The sequence below is a fragment of the Capra hircus genome, chromosome 27 (genome assembly GCF_001704415.2).
Source record: "Capra hircus breed San Clemente chromosome 27, ASM170441v1, whole genome shotgun sequence".
In the NCBI taxonomy this organism is placed as follows: Eukaryota; Metazoa; Chordata; class Mammalia; order Artiodactyla; family Bovidae; genus Capra; species Capra hircus.
In genome coordinates this window covers 41,384,123-41,404,164 of record NC_030834.1, presented here as the reverse complement: position 1 = coordinate 41,404,164, position 20,042 = coordinate 41,384,123, and the positions used below count along the sequence as shown (strand labels likewise).

At 42.7% G+C, this 20,042-nt stretch overlaps 1 protein-coding gene and 1 pseudogene across 1 annotated transcript in view; both read right to left on the bottom strand.

Annotated features, from left to right (window-relative positions):
* The window catches only part of CSMD1 (CUB and Sushi multiple domains 1), a 2,085,346-nt gene that overhangs the window by 1,030,796 nt on the left and 1,034,508 nt on the right, over positions 1-20,042 (bottom strand).
* On the bottom strand, positions 8,141-9,172 carry LOC102186368 (annotated as a pseudogene).

Here is a 20,042-nt window from a genome sequence, read left to right as displayed (position 1 = left end):
TGGTTGGCTCTATGCTCCCTCTCCTGGCCTCCCACTGTGACCACACAGACCGCAGGGAACGCAAAGACCACTCGCCTAAGCGGGAGCTCACACCTTCACTTCCGCCAGCACTGTTGGTGGTACTGGTGACCAGAGGTGTGTGAAACCCTCGTCTGCAAGCTCATGTTTGAGTTTTACACTCTTGCCAAAGGGGATTAACCAGGGGACATCTCTATACACCAGGGATGGCAACAGTCCCTGCTTCACTGTGGTGCTGGCGAGCTTAAAAAAGATGAAGCATCAAAGGCGTGCATTGTCAGGGAAAGAAAATGGGAAAAATAGAGAAAATAGAGCATCTACATGTGGTCACTACTGGCACTGACTCCTAGTTCATGGGAGAATTATACACAATTTCCTATGTACTGGGAACATACATATATATGTACTCACATACACACACATATATAAGATACGTATACATATGTGAAAATAGAATTATATATAACTTGGTGGGACTATATATTAATACATATATATGTAACTACATATATGTGTATATATATAATGATATAATATGATTATACATATAACTTATTGGGAATACATATATGAATACATATATATATATATACATACACACATAGGGGACAACAGAGGATGAGATGGTCGGATGGCATCACCAACTCAATGGGCATAAGTTTGAGTAAACTCCGGGAGTTGGTGATGAACAGGGAGGCCTGGCGTGCTGCAGTCCATGGGGTCTTAAATCAGACACAACTGAGTGACTTAATTGAACTGAATATACATATGCAATTATACAGTTATAATTACATATAGTTTATTGGGAATATATGCTAACTATATATAAAAGTATATGTATCTGTATATAGCTATATATGTGTAATTTTATACATGTATTTTTACAAATATAGAAAATTATGTGTGTATTTGTGTGTGTGTATATACATATTTCTTTTTTTATTTTGCAATAAACAACTTTAATGTGCAATAAAATGGTAGCAGGAACTTAAAACTCCATCTTCTCGCTAAGAACATGTATGTGCAGATTGTATTGAACATGTTTTCTAGGAAGCAACTTTGCTCACGTAGGAGGTAATAATATGAAAGAAGACAGCTGCTTTCTTGCTTCCTAGTCATGATGTGGTGAGCACCTCCCTTAGGGGAACATCTCAAGACATTGAATTCAGCAGCGCAGACTATGGCCGTAATCTACTTCTTCATGGGGCCCAGCAGCCTGGGAAACATAAACAAGCATCAGCCTCTCTAACTTAGATTTGTGCAGAGCAGTCACCATGGTCAGCAGAGTGATGACCCAGGTGACGGCAAACTAAATCCTCGGTTCTGGAAAGTCACCTTTCCCCATCCAGCAGAAAGAGGTTAAAACTGGCTTCCAAACAGCCACGGCCATTTCATATTTCACAGCCCAGGAGCGGCGACACGGAGGACAGAAGCTCATTTTTATGACGATGAAGTTTGAAATTTAGTAAAGAGAAAAGCAGGAGGAAATGGCGACCTGCTGCAGTATCCTGGCCTGGGAAATCCCACAGACAAAGGAACCTGGCGAGCTACAGTCCACGGGGTTGCCAAGAGTCAGATGCAACTTAGCAACTGAACCAGCACCACCACCAAGGGTGGACAGAACCATCCTGGCAGGAGAAACATGCACAGGGAGGGGAGGAGCCTGCGGGATGAGCAGGAACCACCGGGGACACACACATGTGAGTCCTGCTGGTGACCCCCGGCCTTGGCTGGGATCCTGCAGGGGTCCCGGGTATCACCACCTCTAGGGAAACTAGAAATTTCTAAGCCTACCAGCACTCTGCATGCAAGGTCAATGGGGAGTAAGGGGAGTGCTGCTCCTGAGCAACCCAGCAAAACTCTTAATTCCAAATCAAGTCCAGATTAATTCTGAGTCACTGGGTTGGGTCACCTCCAGGGAGAAACCACATCTGAAATGAGGAGCTGGAGGGATACCAAGAAACTTTGTCCCTATTTTTTTTTCCCCCAAGATGCTCTCCTTTAAAGCTCTGGAGCTTCTGTTTCAGAGATCAACACTTTTAGCAAAGTTCTATCCCCTTGTCAGGTCCTCTTTTAATAAAGCAGAAATGCCCCCAGGAAAAGAATGGCTAAACACAGGAAGTAAACTTCCTTAGAAGCTTTCCCTGAGCCGGAATGAGCATCTCTGGGAAGCCAGCGACTCTTCCCCAGGTAGAGGAAGGAAGAGAGAAGCTCTGAGAGGAGGACATGGGGGAGACCAGCTGGGGTCAAAGGGCACCAGTCAGATACTGAATTAAGCAGTTGTTATGGACTCAATCTGACTGCGGTCCTTTCTCGGTTTAACCGACTATGTACTCTGTCCTCACATGAAGCAGTTTTGCAGCCCTGAGCTGGTCTAAGGGTGTCCTGACACCTGCCTCAGGGGCAGGGGCAGACGTCACCCTCCCTAGATACAAAGAGGCTGACATGGCCCCTCCTAGGTCACCAGGACCGGAGGATGACGAGTGGCCACACACACGGCTTTGCACTCAGCCCGGGCGGAAGGCAGCAACTCCCAACTCTTTCATTAACTGTTGTCCCTTAAAGGCTGACTTAGGTACTTTCAATAACACCCTTTACATCTCTCCTGATTTTAAAACGTGACACCTCATGATGTTTCCTCATCCTAAATCTCCCTGAAGTTCCTTAAAGGCGAGGAATAGGTTTTCCATTAACTTTGCCTGAGAATAACAGCCACTCCAAAAATAACGCATGCTCAGTGTCCAGACTGAGTCTAGAACTCGAGGCAAGTGAAGCTGATGTTTCTGATGCACAGCCATCCACATGCCTTGATTCTGCCTGTGCCTGGCCATCCTAACCGTTCCTAACCTCAGGTTACTTTTTTCCTTGAAAACACAAGGTGACAACACCTGGGGTCTTCCTCCAATGTGAAGTCATGTCTCAGATGTGAGGATGCGTGTCAGGACCAGGCGGTCAGGGCAGGACCCTCGAGCATCCTCTGACTACTGCCGGAGCTGGAGGGACTGTGTCCTCGCTCAGCACCCACATCGGGTGTGCAGTAATCAGATGCTTGAGGAGCATGAGGACACATCAGCTTTGTGTCCACCTCTGATGACAGGTGGTAGAGGGACTGAAACCTCATTCCAGCCAAACGTGGACTAAAATTAAATCACAATATAAGTGACTGTTACATTGTAAAAGTCTGAATGTTTATGCATGACGACAGGAATAAGTATTATTGATGTACTGAATTAGGATTTTGACAACAGCTATCTGAACTTGCTGTGGAAGCATTATATATGCTGTCATTTTAATATATGAAGAAATCTGACATCCTTTTTGTGTGAGAAAGGGAATGCTTAAGTTTTCAATGATGATAGAATTTCTGGAAAGTTGTCGGACTAGCATGCAGAGATCTAGGTAATTCTAAGAGAGTAACTCATTTTAAGCAATCTCACCTGGCATTTTTGTCACTTAGGAAGAGCTGTTAGTCAACATATGATTGAGTTGTACGACAAAAATGTCATTTTCCATTTACTGTGAGATTCATGTTGAGTTACTCAACTACTAAGTAGCCTGTGTTAAACTCAGCTCTGAAATTAAAGACACATTTACATGGGAGATATTGAAAAGGTCAAATGTACTAGAAAACAGTGAGTTGTTGATGACAGGTAATGGTAGACTAGGAAGCTATCACATTGCACTGGTTTTCTCTTACAAAATGAACACCTGCCCAGAACACTGGCTGAAAGTGAAAGTTGCCCAGTCGTGTCTGACTCTTTATGACCCCATGGACTATACAGTCCATGGAATTCTCTAGGCCAGAATACTGGAGTGGGTAGCCTTTCCCTTCTCCAGGGGATCTTCCCAACCCAGGGATAGAAATCAGGTCTCCTGCATTGCAGAGAGATTCTTTATCAGCTGAGTCAGGAAGGAAGCCCAAGAATACTGCAGTGGGTAGCCTATCCCTTCTCCAGCGGATCTTTCCAACCCAGGAATTGAACAGGGGTCTCCTACATTGCAGGTGGATTCTTTACCAACTGAGCTATTAGGGAAGCCTGAGCACTGGCTAGGCTAGTTTAATCTAGTATGGAGCCCAGCAGAGTGAAGTGGGTCCTGACCCTGAATGTGCTTTGTAAGCACAGATGTACCACGGTGAACACAGAAGATCCAGCCCAGGAAAAGGTGGCAAGTCTCTTGTTTGTTACTGAGCAGGAGAAGGAATCCTGGGTGATGAGGCAGCTTCCAGGTCTTCCTGCCACAAGGATGTGGCCATGTGAACCCTTGGGTCCCTGCTTACTCAAGAAGAAACTGCAAGAAGATTCATCATCCTTGACGTTAAGGACTCTGGAAATGCAACCAAGGACCGCCTGCCACAAGGACGTGGCCATGTGAGCCCTTGGGTCCCTGCTTACTCAAGAAGAAACTGCAGGAAGATTCACCATCCTTGACGTTAAGGACTCTGGAAATGCAACCAAGGACCGCCTGCCACAAGGACGTGGCCATGTGAGCCCTTGGGTCCCTGCTTACTCAAGAAGCAACTGCAAGAAGGTTCACCATCCTTGACGTTAAGGACTCTGGAAATACAACCAAGGACTTTGAAGCCAGGTTTTCATGCTTTGCAATTGAAATATGGCTGCGGGCCCACCCAAACTACCAGCAAGGGGCAAAGGAAAACCTCCAGGGTAACTGTCAGGGGAATGCTGACCCCGTAGCAAAGCGGACCTCTGCTAGATTCAGCTTCTCAGTCGGCAGGGGGACCGTCCGATGCGGCAGGTATCTGAGTGTCCCTGTGGTCTGGGCACAGCTGTGGCAGCTGGCTTTTGGTGGCACTGAACTGTGTCATCCCAGTTTCTCTGAAATCACCAGGTGGTGAATTCTGTGTATGCTGCCTTCTGGCCCCAGGGAGAGAAGCAACATGGGACTTCCTGTCCGTGTCGAGAGGGCCGCCATTTCTAGTACTCAGAACCCTCCCTGGGCTTTTCTGTCTCTTCAAGTTGTGTGTTCTACTCCCCTCAGCTTGCCAGCCTCTTGTAGTTTTCATGGGCTGCAGCTGCTGTTCAGATGCGTTCTGAATGCAACATTCTGAAAATACAAATGATGACTGTGCCCATTAATTCTGCATAAGATCTCTCTCAAGAACTTTTTCCCCTCTTTATATGCTTTGGGATTTGACGATTCAAGTCACACATTTAGCATATTAGATAACCTATTTAGTAAACCAGAACTCCCAAAATTCTTAGGCTGAATTTTAAATATGAGCCAATCTAATGGAATGGAAAATTTTTAAAGAAATAAAACCATGATTTTGTGTGATGTTTCTGATTTTTAGGGTAATTTTACTGCTAGGTAAACATCTAGACTATCTTATTCTGTTTTTAAAAATGAAAGACAGACCCAGAGAAGTCAAAAGAGATTAATGCCATGCTCTCACGTGGAAGGTCAGCTTTTACGACCAAATAAATATTTTCAACATGCTACCAAAACAAAGGCATTTTCTTAGAGTCATTAAGGGAAAGCAGCAAAGCAGAGACCAGAATTAAATGTCAAATTATTTTCTGTGAACTTTAACTTGCCTGTCTATTCACTGCTTAAATTCGCACAGACTTTTTTTTTCTTTTTTTACCATTTCCTTGAACAAAAACCATTCACTTCAGTTGTACTGACCTTTTTCTTCTTTATTTGTTTACAGGCACTGGTTACATAAGTTTCTAACACAACCTGAATTAAGAATTCCAATCTTTGAATACTGTCAATGTTGTTTTGATTTTTTTCTAAAATTTCACTATTTGCTAAGGTAAAAAGACACATCCATTCTGTGATGAAGCAATTCTTAATATAACTTTAGGTTTTTGTAACCAGTGTGTCTGTGTCTGGATCCTTCTGTCTTTCCTCCCTAGAATGGGTTTTGTCTCTGCATTCCTTAGGAAGGAACATGGCGCGGTTCCCTAAGAAAGTATGAACACACACCCAGGCAAGAGTACCTGAGTGGGCTGCCATTGGCTACCAGCTAGATGACCAAAATAAAGAACTAGTGGCAAAAATTAGACAAAAAAGACTCTTATTCATAGTGGTTAAGTGGGAAAAGCCAGTTAACAATGTTATTGACTACATGATTAACTGTTCACGTTCCTCTTCTAACAGCATATTTTAATGAGACCACTGATATGAGTTATCCAATGAAAGCCTTCTATTTGTTTTACAGCAGTTACTCTTGCCTGGAAAATCCCATGGATGGAGGAGCCTGGCAGGCTGCAGTCCATGGGGTTGCGAAGAGTCAGACACGACTGAGCGACTTCACTTTCACTTTTCACTTTCATGCATTGGAGAAGGAAATGGCAACCCACTCCAGTGTTCTTGCCTGGAGAACCCCAGGGATGGGGGAGCCTGGTAGGCTGCCGTCTATGCAGTCTCACAGAGTCGGACACGACTGAAGTGATTTAGCAGTAGCAGCAGTTATTCTTGTGAGCTATATTAGCAGGTGAAATGTTAATCAAATCAAACGGGAATCAAAGTCTAATAAACCCCTTCAACTGAAAACATACAAGTTACTACTGTTAAGGTTTCTGCACCAGCCATGTCCTATGCAGAGCTGCCATGGAGGGTGGAGGGAGGCCTGAGTGTGTGTCCTGCACTTCCCTAGAAAGTTCTCTCTGGCACAAGGGTTCACATGTCCTTCCAAAGGCAACACTACACGTGGTGTTAGAGAGACCGTTTTCCAAAGAATACTTCGCTTTTGTATATTTACCTCTTCTGTGACCTCTTGCACTCTACTAGTGAAGCACATGCATAATACTAATATCATCTGAAAGTACGTGACAGTATTCCTGCAGTTGTTGATTTTTTTAAAGACAGCATGTATCCCAAATAATTCTTGTATAAGTAAAAACACTACTGAAAACTATAAAACTCCCTGGTTATTCTGTAATTTTAAAGAAAATATTTAATTTCTTAAATATATCACAATACCATTGCCACTGGAAGAAAAAATGTGATATAAAGCATTTTATCTTTTTTCCAGAGCTAGTGACTATTCCATTGATAAACTCATATAAATCAATGAATTTGCCATAATTTGAGATTTTGCAGCTAGTTGCCAGAAATCAGCAGTGATTTTAAACACACATGCAAAAAAAAAAACACACACATACACACACACGCACACACACAATTTTTAGTATGTGTGTCTGTGTATACACAACCTTGGACACACACTCACATCTATTAGCTCAAAGTCCAAGTAAGAAAATTTGTTTCTTTAATAAACTCTCTCAAAAAATTACAAATAACTTGGATAATTATTTTCCCTGGGTTTTAATTTACAAGCCAAACATGCTTTGGGTTTTTCATTTCTCTTCTCCTTCAAGTATTACTTTTCTGATGAATTGAAAGAAATTGAATCAAATATGTAGATTTCTTAAATGGGTGAAATTACATCCATATTTTACTTTTATTTGGACCAAATATTCAAAATAACATTGCAAATAATGGCATATAATCACCTAATAAAATGTGTCAATTTTTTTTTTTACAGTTTGAATAATAAAAAGGAAAACATTGTGCACCCATGGATGATTCATATCGATGTATGGCGAAAACCACCACATATAAAGTGACTCAGTTCAGTCACTCAGTTGTGTCCAACTCTTTGCAACGCCATGGACTGCAGCACACCATGCCTCCCTGTCCATCACCAACTCCCGGAGTTTTATTATTTTTTTTTTCGAGTTGTGTAGCCCTTTATTAGCAACTAAAATAGAAGGTATCTATTGTACAATATGGGTAGTAATTGACTATAACTGGAGAATTTTATATTCTAATACAGATAATTTATAAATGCAACTTCTTTATTAAAAAGCTTCTACCTTTTTTGTTTGTTTGTATACAATTTGCAAAACTATTCTGAAAGCAGAGTATATGTGCACAAGTCTGCAAAGAGTGCAAATTAGGATATGGTAAATGCTCCACAAGTTACTTTCAAAAAACTGCCTGCCACAACTGTGCCTTTACATTGCCTGTTTTTTTTTTGATCAAAATATTTTGATGCCGGCGTTCTTCCCACTGCTCTGAACTATAAGGCGTTCTTTTTTATGAGTTGAAATTAAGGAAGAACTGCACCTACTAGAAAAGAAGAGAAGAAAGTTTGATTAGTTTGAGGTTTCAGAATCCCCCCAAACCAGGACCAGTATCTTGGTAAGGGTTAGGCTGGGACCCTGGACAGAGTATGAGTATGTGCAGATGGCATTCCTGAGGATTCAGAGCTTCAGTGAACCGAGAGTGCTCCAGCTGCATCACTCACTGAACTGTCTTGCCAGTCTCTACCCTGGCTGGACTGGGCATAATTCAAAAAGGGAAAGCTCACATTCATTCCATTCTTCCGCAGCTCTGTGATATCATTTAATAGCACCCCAGTGGGATGTCTTCCACATATAGTATTGTGGTGTTTCTTCAAGTAATTGCTAAAAGATACAGAACTAATTGTTCTATAATACTCATACCCATTTTATCTAGATGTTCAATGGATCTATGAATCTCCCCCTGGGATTCATCATAGTAACTGTAACGGAACCTTTGACCCCAATGGTAGAAATCAGAAGAAACCACAAAGAGATTACTAGGATCCGCTAGGTATTTACTGAAGAGTTTTCCGAATTCCTGTTCTTTTGACTCACTCAGAGCTCCAACCAATACAGGAATAATGGTAAACTCATCCTTATGGCTCTCCATGGCTTTAGCTCTACAAGGCAAATGCATTTCAATACTGTGTTCATCTTCATCTGTCTGCAGAGACATGCGTTCAAACATTCCTGTCTTCCATAGTTCTCCATAAATCTTTGGGTCAATAGGAAGGTCATACAGAGCTGTTCTATATATATCCACACTGAAAGTGCACATCGAGAGAGGGGCACATGATGAGAAGGCCCAAGGATGGAAATGCTCCGGGTGATAGATGGATCCACTTGTTTGTAAGCATGAGCAGCACAAGACCCACAGGACGTAGACCCTGCATGGGGCGCAATAATGGCTCTAGCAGGTCTCTCTGTAGACTGTGCTTGTGAAAGCCAACCTTCTAGCTGGGCGGTCAGCTGCGGTCCTGAGGCTGTGTGCCAGCTCCCGGCGTGACTGGCTTCCCGGCAGACCACTCGGTTGGGCATCTTGGTGCCTGTGCCGCCTATGTTGCCAGAGGATGAATGAGGCGGCGGCGGCGGCAGCAGCGGGAGCGGCTCCTCGAGGGGACGAGACACCGAGACACCGAGACACCGCGGGCCCAGCCCAGGAGGCGGCGGCAGCGGCGAGGGGATCGACCCGGCCCAGGAGGAGGAGGAAGAGGCGGCGGAGGCCCGGGGGGAGGAGGAGGAGGAGATGGCAGCCGAGGCGGTGGCGGCGGCGGCAATAATCACCACAAACTCGGGCGGCGGCCAGAAGATGTGACCCGCAGCGGCCTCACACCGAAGCTCGGAAAGCTGTGGCCCCGGGCCCCGGAGTCGCCGCTGCTCCCCAGCCGGGGCTGGTTCCTCCGAGCCCACTCCCGGAGTTTTAAACTCATGCCCATTGAGCTGGTGATGCCATCCAACCGTCTTATCCTCTGTCATCTCCTTCTCCTCCCACTTTCAATCTTTCCCAGCATCAGGATCTTTTCAAATGAGCCAGCTCTTCACATTAGGTGGCGCAAGTATTGGAGTTTCAGCTTCAGCACCAGTCCTTCCAATGAACACTCAGGACTGATCTCCTTTAGGATGGACTGGTTGGATCTCCTTGCAGTCCAAGGGACTCTCATGAGCCTTCTCTAACACCACAGTTCAAAAGCATAATTCTTCAGGACTCAGCTTTCTTTATAGTCCAATTCTCACATCCATACATGACCACTGGAAAAACCATAGCCTTGACTAGACAGACCTTTGTTGAAAAAGTAATGGCTCTGCTTTTTAATATGCTGTCTAGGTTGGTCATAACTTCCCTTCCAAGGAGTAAGCATCTTTTAATTTCATGGCTGCAGTCACCATCTGCAGTAATTTTGGGGCCCCACAAAGACAGTCTGCCACTGTTTCCACTGTTTCCCCATCTATTTGCCATGAGTGATGGGACCGGATGCCATGACCTTAGTTTTCTGAATGTTGAGCTTTAAGCCAACTTTTTCACTCTCCTCTTTCACTTTCATCAAGAGGCTCTTTAGTTCTTCTTCACTTTCTGCCATAAAGGTGGTATGATCTGCATATCTGAGGTTATTGATATTTCTCCCAGCAATCTTGATTCCAGCTTATGCTTCATCTAGCCCAGTGTTTCTCATGACATACTCTGCATATAAGTTAAATAAGCAGGGTGACAATATACAGCATTGATGTACTCCTTTCCTGATTTGGAACCAGTCTGTTGTTCCATGTCCAGTTCTAACTGTTGCTTCCTGATCTGCATACAGATTTCTCAATAGGCAGATCAGGTGGTCCTGTATTCCTGTCTCTTTCAGAATTTTCCATAGTTTATTGTGATCCATACAGTTAAAGGCTTCAGCACAGTCAATGAAGCCGAAAGAGATGTTTTTCTGGAACTCTCTTGCTTTTTTGATGATCCAGGGGATGTTGGCAAGTTGATCTCTGCTTAATTATCACCCAGTTAAAATAAAGTAATTAATTAAATAAATATAAGGGAAAATATTTTATAGTATTTATAAATGTAATTCTCTCAAAATATTTGAATTTTTTTGATAACTTTATATTTCTTTTCATAATAGTAATAATAAACTTTGTTCATGATAAAGTTTCAGTAATGGGTGAAAACACAGCTCAAACTACTTATAAAACAGTGTGTGTCTTTAAAAGTGCTGGTGATTTAGTCAGTCATAAGCACCTATTTACCCCACTCCAGCACTCTTGCCTGTCCCATGGACAGAGGAGCCTGGTGGGCCGCAGTCCATGGGGTCGCTAAGAGTCTGACACGACTGAGCAACTTCACTTTCACTTTTCACTTTCATACACTGGAGAAGGAAATGGCAACCCACTCCAGTGTTCTTGCCTGGAGAATCCCAGGGACGGGGGAGCCGGCTGCCGTCTATGGGGTTGCACAGAGTCGGACACGATTAAAGCAACTTAGCAGGAGCAGCAGCAAGCACCTATTTATAGAGTATATAATAGGATAATTCACATATGATTTTAAGTAAAATCGGCCTGATATCATATTACTTTAAATTATTCAAAATAATATATCAATTGATCAGGTGTTATAATAAAATTATCTTGATTGAATGGGGCAAATCCCAACCATCCTTCACTAAGAACCCAGAACTCACTTTAATGAAAACATTTGTGCTGGATGAAGTTGTTAATGTTTAAAATGATCTGTGTATTTTTAACTATTTTAAATCTCATCTGGCAAAAACACAGCTTCCAACTGACATTTTTTTCATAACCTTAAAAAAACTTCTACTTCTAATGATTTGAAAATTATGATGCATGTCTGTATGCAAAATATGTAATTGGGCTACTGCCAAATTATGTCATGGTTAAAACTGTAAGCCTATAAAACAGTTTTACCCAACTGCTTGGAGTAACTTACTAATGAATGTAAATAAATTTGGTTAACAGGAGATAACCAAACCAGAAAACAAAAAGCCAAGAAATAATTAATTACAGAATCTTCTTTCAAATTCTGATGAGGGGTACAAATACTTCAGATTTGCTCACAAGAGTTCCATGGCGCACTGCCAAGAATCCTGGGCTGGAAGAAGGGTGATGATCTACACACTCGACAATCTAGCTTTATATTTAACACCTTTAGCCAAGATTTTAATTTGTAGAATAATGACTGTCTCATAGTTTTCAAGAAGATTCTCAATCATGTTTTACATGCTCATTATAATAGGCCTAGAATGTGCTTTATAAAATGATGATGATAAATACTGGGGCTTCTGGTGTGGTGGGCAGAAGGCAGTTGAAATTAATCAACCAGCGGACTGATTATTGATGACAGTTTTTCTGAGAAATCACTCTTAGAGTCTCCACATTCAAATCATGTCCAGCAGTTTGCCTTCCTTCCTTAATAACACTGCCCAGATGTCTTCCAGGTGGTGGCCAGGCACGCGTACCCCGCAGTGGCCCCTGCCTCCAGCAGGGTCCCTCTCCTGGACTCTGATTTGCGTGCTCATCACTCAGCCTCTGGGATCGATTCCGTGTTGTTGCTGCTGTTGAGTTGCTAAGTCATGTCCAACTGTGCGACCCCCATGGACTGCAGCATGCCAGGCTTCCCTGTCTTTTACTGTCCCCAGGAGTTCGCTCAAACTTACGTCCATTAAGCTGGTGATGTCATCTAACGCTCATCCTCTGCGGCCTTCTCCTCTAAAACTCAACCCTTTCTCTATGCCATCCATTACTTTTCTATTAATATTCTTACATAGAAAGAGCCAGGTGACAGAAAGGGTTGTCTCAAATGTACTTGTTTTTCCCCTTCGTGATATGATGATTTTGGAACAACTGAAAAATGTCTGTAGACACTGAGGCTCTGAGCCTTTTAGTGCTAAACTGGACATTTCCTTTTTTAATTATTGGGTGGAACCCATTCAGTGCCCCTACACAAATCCAATTAAACAAACACACTAATAAGTCACAGTGGAATGACTCTTGGGTGGGAGGGAGGGGGGAGGCTCTTCATCCACTGGCTGTTGCTCCAGCGGCTTCTTCCCATGCTGGGAGGCTGGCCCGAGGTTTCTGAGAGATGATGCATACCTCACGTGGCCTATGAAAGACATCCCTGGGAATGAAACTCCTATGGCTTCAGAGCACTGCTTAGTAGGACTGATTTAAGAATGTCCAGGAGATGAGTGATTCAAAGACCATGGTTGGCACACACGTCATTGGACACAAGCTAAAGAAAGAGAGGAAATCATCACCATGTAGTTCAAACTGTTCCCTGATAACTCACTTTTGAAAATTGGTTGTCTGTTTTTAATTTAACTTCAAATCATACTGTCCATATATAATTTCTAGTTATTGTTGCCCTTGACCTATTCAATACAGTCAGATTAAACTTTCAGAGTTGGAGTCCAATCACTGCAAACCCTCAAGTGCAGGGAGAATTCAGATCTTCGAAAAAGAGCAGAAGCTGGCCTTCTAGGGCAGTAACATCCTCTGCAGGTGAGCACCTTGTGTGGGTGGGAGATATTTAGTTCTGATATGACAGTTCACCAGAACCGATATCCTAGAGGAGTTATTTGAAAACGAGTATTTCTGATCTGAAGACTTAACAGTTTATCTTCTTTCCCCAGCTTAGAAGGGGATATACAGGTAGCTTTTTTTTTTAATCAATTGCCTTCCTTTTTTTCTGAACTTCATGGGATTATAACTGACTTTCCCAGTGAGTATACACTTTCACATGTTTTCCTTTTATGCACAGCATCCTTACATTTTTTCTTGAAGACCTCCCTTAACATTTCTGGAAGGTCTGGTCTAGTGGTGATGAATGTCCTCAGCTTTTGCTTTGGACCAGTTGCTGGAAAATTTGGACCAGTTGCTTTCAAGCACTGATGGAACTCATTTAAATGGGATCTCCTTTTGCGCATTCCTGTTTAATTTCTGTCTCTCCAAATCTCCCGTTTTCCCTACCACTTGGAACACTGTTTTACCAAAGTGTCTTTCTTTTGATCTCATTTCATTCATGACTTTTCCCATAAATTGTAGGTATTTTCTTTTTTTAAATATGTTTATATATCGCAAACTCTATGAAGACAAGGACATTGCACAGAGCCTAGAAAATGTACATAAAAAAATCAAATGGAAAGAATGAATCAGTGATCATGGTCTAGGCAGATGGTCTCTCCAGACATAAAGAAAACAGAATTAATCTGAGCTACATTAGCTACTCATCTAAGTGGTCAAACAAGGGTTTGTCTGACTCCACAGCTCTTACTCTTTGAGCTATGACATGAAAAATTTTCTCTTTTTACTCTATTGTTTAAAAATATTTTTACATTTAGAGTCTAGATTTATGTTAAAGCCAAACGTATTAGAAAAGAATAATTGAATATCACTCAGCCATACAAAGGAATGAATTTGAGTCAGTTGAATTGAAGTAGATGAACCTAGAGCCTATTATACAGAGTAAAATAAGTCAGAAAAACAGATGTTGTATATTAACATATATATATATATATATATATATGGAATCTAGAAAAAAATGGTACTGATGAACCTATATGCAGGGCAAGAATGGAGATGCAGATGTAGAGAATGGACATGGGTAGGGGTGGGAGGAGGAAAGGCTGAGATGAAATGAGAGAGTAGCATTGCCATACAGACACTACTGTGTGTAAGACGCATAGCATAGCTGGTGGGAGGCTGCTGTGCAGCGCAGGGAGCTCAGTCTGGTGCTCCATGACAGCCTACAGGGGTGCAGCAGTGGAGAGGGAGGCTCAAGAGGAAGGGACTATGTATATACGTGCATACACACACACACACACACACACACACACACACACACACACTTGTGGCTGATTCACTTTGTTGTATGGCAAGAACCAACACAACATTTAAAGCAATTATCCTCAAATTAAAAACAATAAATAAATAAATGAACAACCGACAGGAACAAAAAGAAAAGAATAATTGGCAAGTACATGGATTTTGTTTCCAGCTATATTTACACAACAAATACAAAAGTATTATTAATTGATGGGGCTTAATTACCCACTTTATATACTCTCTACTGATTACATACCAAAAAAAAAAAAATACAGCTTATTGAAAAATGGAGTGTGTCCCACAACACTCCATTATCAGGGTGAATAATTAAACTTGTACCCTCCAGGGAAACCGACACACAAGAGCCCGTTTAGTTTCCAAATTGTTGACATACATCTCTTAATGGAGAGAAGTGTTTCTCAGAGAAGGACAGCAGTTGATAGAGGCTATTGACAGAGTGATTGGATCTACTATGAACAGTTTCTAAAGATGCATATGAGCATTTCCTGCCACACCTGGGTTTAAAGGGAGCTCTTAAATACAGATTCACATTCTGCAATATTGGAATGAAAACGTTACATTCCCCGCTATTTTAGTTAACAGCAAGATAATTATATTAGTTGGCCAGTAGTTTACATATCACCTAGACATGACAGGCCAGTGAATGAATCAGGAAATGTGTATTTGAGGGTATGAGGCTGTGTGTTGGCAAGTCTGTGCAAGTGACAAGCGGAAATGTTAGTCACTCAGTCGTGTCCGACTCTTTGTGACCCTGTGCATTGTAGCCCACCAAGCTCCTCTGCCCATGGAATGCTCCAGGCAAGAATACTGGAGTGGGTACCCATACCCTTCTCCAAGGGATCGTCCCAATCCAGGGATCAGACTCAGGTCACCTGCTAGGTCTATGGGGAGTGGCTTATTGGAAACTGATCACCTTTGCTTCCATTTTTCCCCCACTTGGATGTATGTTTTGTTCTTTTCATTCTAATGTCAACATTACAAAATCCTAGGATGAAACTTCCACTATTAAATTTATTCTGAGCTCTCAAACAGAAATGATATATTAATTCCGGAGATTATAATCAGCTAACATTCGTTATCTTTCTTATGATTACTTACCACAGTCTACCTACTACAATAATTCCTACAAGATGATCCAACTAGATCATGGATTCCCTGAAGACAAATTATGCCTGATTCCTTTCTGAACAGCCTGCCTGCCACAGGTACCCAGCATAGCAACCTAAAATAGAAGATGAAAATAATTCTTGCTGAAGCAAGAAAGGTGTAAGTGTCGGTTTGTGCGGGTGTGTGTTTCTTCTCTGAACTGCTTTGGATATCATCGACTTGACTTTAAAAAATTTACCTTGAGGGACACTCACAGGTAATCCACAGTTCTCCTATTCAGAACAATACATATTTTTATTCTTCTGGGACCCAGGTAAAAAGTCCCAGGTTAAATTTTACTTTCAAATTTCATGTTAAAAAACCAAGAGAAATGTGGTAACTTCCCTTTGCCACTAATAAGAGTGTGGTAAATTGCCAACTTCCCCTTTTTGCCACAGATGGCTGGAAATTAAAAATTAAATATTAATTTTGGTCTCTGCCATTCTATTCATCTCCATTTATAGTTAATTAATTCATTCCTCCTGGCTTTCATTTTCTATTTCATTATATTATTCTGTATGTGTTTTGTTCAAACAAGGCAATGGGCGTAATTTGTAAACACAGGTTAGGGATAAATTCATAAACAAAAGAACGGTAATAGAGCCCTGGATCCATTTCACGATAATGGCACCACAAGCTTGCATGTATGTCTGACTGTTACATTCACCTTATACTGTAGCTCCCCCAGAAAAGATAGACTCCTTGAGCAAGTGCTGAACGAAGTGGCTGGAAATTTGAATTTTTACAAGACAACTCCGTCTTCAACCCGCGTACTGAGAACTTCCTGTGGGACTAAAAAAATGAAGGGCAAGGTCTGCCTTGAAGAAAAGCCTCCTATCTAGTGAAGAAACAGCTCATCTCCAGCAAACTTGTGACCCTAGGTTCCCCATGCGGGCTGTACCCTGGGACCTCAGGGGCTGGGGTCAGTGGGTAATCACTTGAAGCTTCAGTCACCCCATAACCTGCCGTCCCTCAAGACACCAACTGCTTCATACTCCTCTCTTTACTTCAGACTTCTTAAGCAGACCTAATTTTGCCTCTCATTTATACAATATTTTATAGTTCACAGATTTATTCAACTCATATTCTATTTGTACTCCTGGATTCTACCTATCAATAAAGATGTTATTCCAAGAAACTCAAGGATGTGTCCATATTGTAAAGGCTTCAGTATGCCTTGCAGTGCAGCAATACAACACCCACAGGTGAGTCTGGAAAGGATAGATTCTCTTAGGGACTAATGAACAGACTCAGGCATGTATGTGGGGAAGTGATTCGAATGAAGAGTGTCATCTGCCTTGTCTGCCCTCTTCACAGTGCTACTGAGATGGCTCTTCCCAGCTGGGCTCTAATTATCACTAATTGAACGTGCGGATATTGGTGTAAAAGATGTGTCCCCGAAATATTACATGAGCGTATTACAATCGTGACGCTTTGAAGGGAAGGTGGCTTCCCATCTCTGAGACATCCTCTGTTTACTGAGGTCTGGCCTACCATTGATCACCTTCCCAGTGCTCCCATTAGCTTTAATGAAAGGAACACAATATGGGAACAGTGAGTGGATGGGGAATTCATGTCATAATATGCAGTTGATTGCAAACCACAGGTTCCATTGCTTTTAAACTGCCTCCTAGAAGCGTGGGCTTTACAGCAATTAGAAGATGACAAGAAGAAAAATAATAATATCATGCAACACCTGGGCCATAAGATGTCTCTTCCAGATGTACACAGCAGTATGTGGGCAACACAGAGCAACACTAGAAGGCTCTGCTTTACCCATTTAAATATGGCACCTCTGTCCCTTGCCGGGTTTATAACTGTGGTCAGAGTGGAGCGCACACACACGGGTAAAATCTCCGTGACAATGTTTTAAATCAGGAAATGCAGGACATCTTCTTTAGCAGCAGACTGCAATATGTTCTCATGTATTTTGAATATTGTATCAGAGGTGCCAGGCAAGTATTATTTTATTTTGATTGCTGCTAAAGACATGAGAGAAATGTTGATGAAAAGTTAAGGAGGTGTCAGCACGCCTGCAGAGACAAAAGGGAGAGAGAAAGAAAGTAGGAAACTTGGCTGTTAATCTGCTTTTAACTCACAGGATGTGTGAGTAGACGGAGGTCTGCATCCCCCCAGAATCCACACGTTGAAGCCCGATTCCCAGTGTGGTGATAAGAGGAGGTGGGGTTTTTGGTGTGCAATAAGGTTTGGATGAGGTGGTGAGGGTGGGGTCCTGTGATGGGATTAGTGTCTTTGTGAGGACAGGAAGAGACTAAACTTTCCCCCAACCCACCCTGGTGCCCAAGTGAGGACACACGGAGAAGACAGTCATCCACACCCCAGGAGAGGACTCTCACCAGGATCCGAGTGGGCTGGCACCTTGATCATGGACTTCCCAGGCTCAGAACTGTGAGCAGCAAATTCCTGTTACTTGTAAACCAGTAAGTTTATGGTACTTTATCTTAGGAGACCAAGCTGACTAAGGTAGTGTGGAAAAGTACCTCAATTTTAGGGGCTGTTTGAATTGCAGGCAGTCATGGATAAACCTAGTAAACAGAGAGGGTTGCTCCAGAAAGATCACTTGCTCTAACAGTGTGGCTGCATCCTCAGCCAGCCAAGCTGGGGTGAAAACACAGGAACTAGGAAGGGGACTTCACAGGGCTCTTACGCTGTTGACGGCACAGACGTGCCTACATTCTTTCAGCTCCCAAGCTCATCAAGGTCGCATCTTCTATTCCCAGTGAGTTACTTTTCTCTGTTTCCCTCTTTCTACATTTTTAAAATATAAAGTCAACCGCATCATTGTTCAGTGCTTTACAGACTACAAAACATTTTCCAATATATCACTTAATCATCGTTCAGTTGCTAAGTCATGTCCAACCCCATGAAGTGCAGCTGTGTTGGTCAGAGTTAGCGCCTCTACAAACCCTTCCCTGTGTTCAGCTGAAGGCAGTCTTCTCAGGCTGAAATTTCCATGGGTTTTCCCACTAAAGAGTACATCCTCACCTCATCTGGGTCCACACCACTACCCACACCCAGGGGCCCCATAAACTACCATGTGCAAACTATGGCTTCCCCACAGTCAAAAATGCCCCTCCTGCTGGTTTACTCCAATACTGGTCACTTGCGTAACACGTGCCCAAATACCAGGAAACCACCAGTAGAAAACTGGGGTGGAAGTTATGCTGGACACGCCACATAACTCTCATATGGAATCCACAACGCTTTCCCCAGTAGAGAAAATATAACCTTGCTCACTTAAGTCTTTTCAAACTCTGTTTACAACACATGGCTCACATTTTACATTTTAAATCTGATAAATGAGACCGGTGATGTCCCCCTCTGATTGCTTTTTAACGATCTGTCATGTCATCATTTCTCTCTTTAACTCTAAGAGTCCCCTGAAGAAAGACTGTTAGGTAGTTCATTCATACACTCGATAAACATGCAACGGGGAACTTTGATCCTACACCCCACACACTTGGCAAAGACAGTACGAGGAGTAGTTAGAACCTCCTTCCTAAATGGGTCATCAGCACACCTACCAGGAATATTTGATTTTGTCCGATAGGCTTCCTGTAGTATAAAGCTACACAGAGTGAACCACGAGCTGGCCAAACTTCAAGCTGTCAGGTTTATGTCCTGGACCTGCATTCATGAGCTGTAGGATGCTGTGTGATTTATGATATCTTTCGTTTCCTCATCTGCAAATGGGGATCATAATTGCACATACAGCAAGGGTAGCTGGTAGAATTAAGTGTTTATAACCATGGTTGGTGCACAGAATCCATATCTAGGTCTTAAGTACTGTTGTTATTGTTACTATGATTAAACAACCCATGAGGAGAAGAGTACTGATTCACCATGAATGATATGCATTATCTAGATCTGGAATATCCATGAGAAGGTCACCCATCATTAAGAAGCACTACTTTTAAGAAAGATCCTACTGAAGTAAGTGGGCAAGATGTTGCCCGGAGAGGCCAGATGCCAGCAGATAAGGCAGGGCCTCCGAGGACGGAGTGCAGGGGGATTGGGCACAAGCAAAGAACGCTTCTCCGCTCTCATGTGGGAGATGCTGACGGTAGAAAACCAAGACAGAGATGAAGGAAGGAGCAGCCAACGGACCACTGTGATGGCAGCAAGGACAGTAACGACCACCGTCACAGCACTGCCCCCAACCCTGGGCCAAGGGCAGGGCTCAGCCATGAGCATCCTCCCTGCCACAGCCCCACAACAACCTGGAAACTTCCACTCTGCAGGAAAAAAAAAAATTGGGCCTCATCAACCCAGGAAGACAGAGCCCGATAAACTGTGGGCTGGGATTCCAACCCAGGCTGCGGACTTCTTCCTCTTGGAATGTCCAGCAATTCAGATGGTCTCCAGTATCTCCTGTTTCCTCCCACACTTAATATAACCTCGACTGTCAGC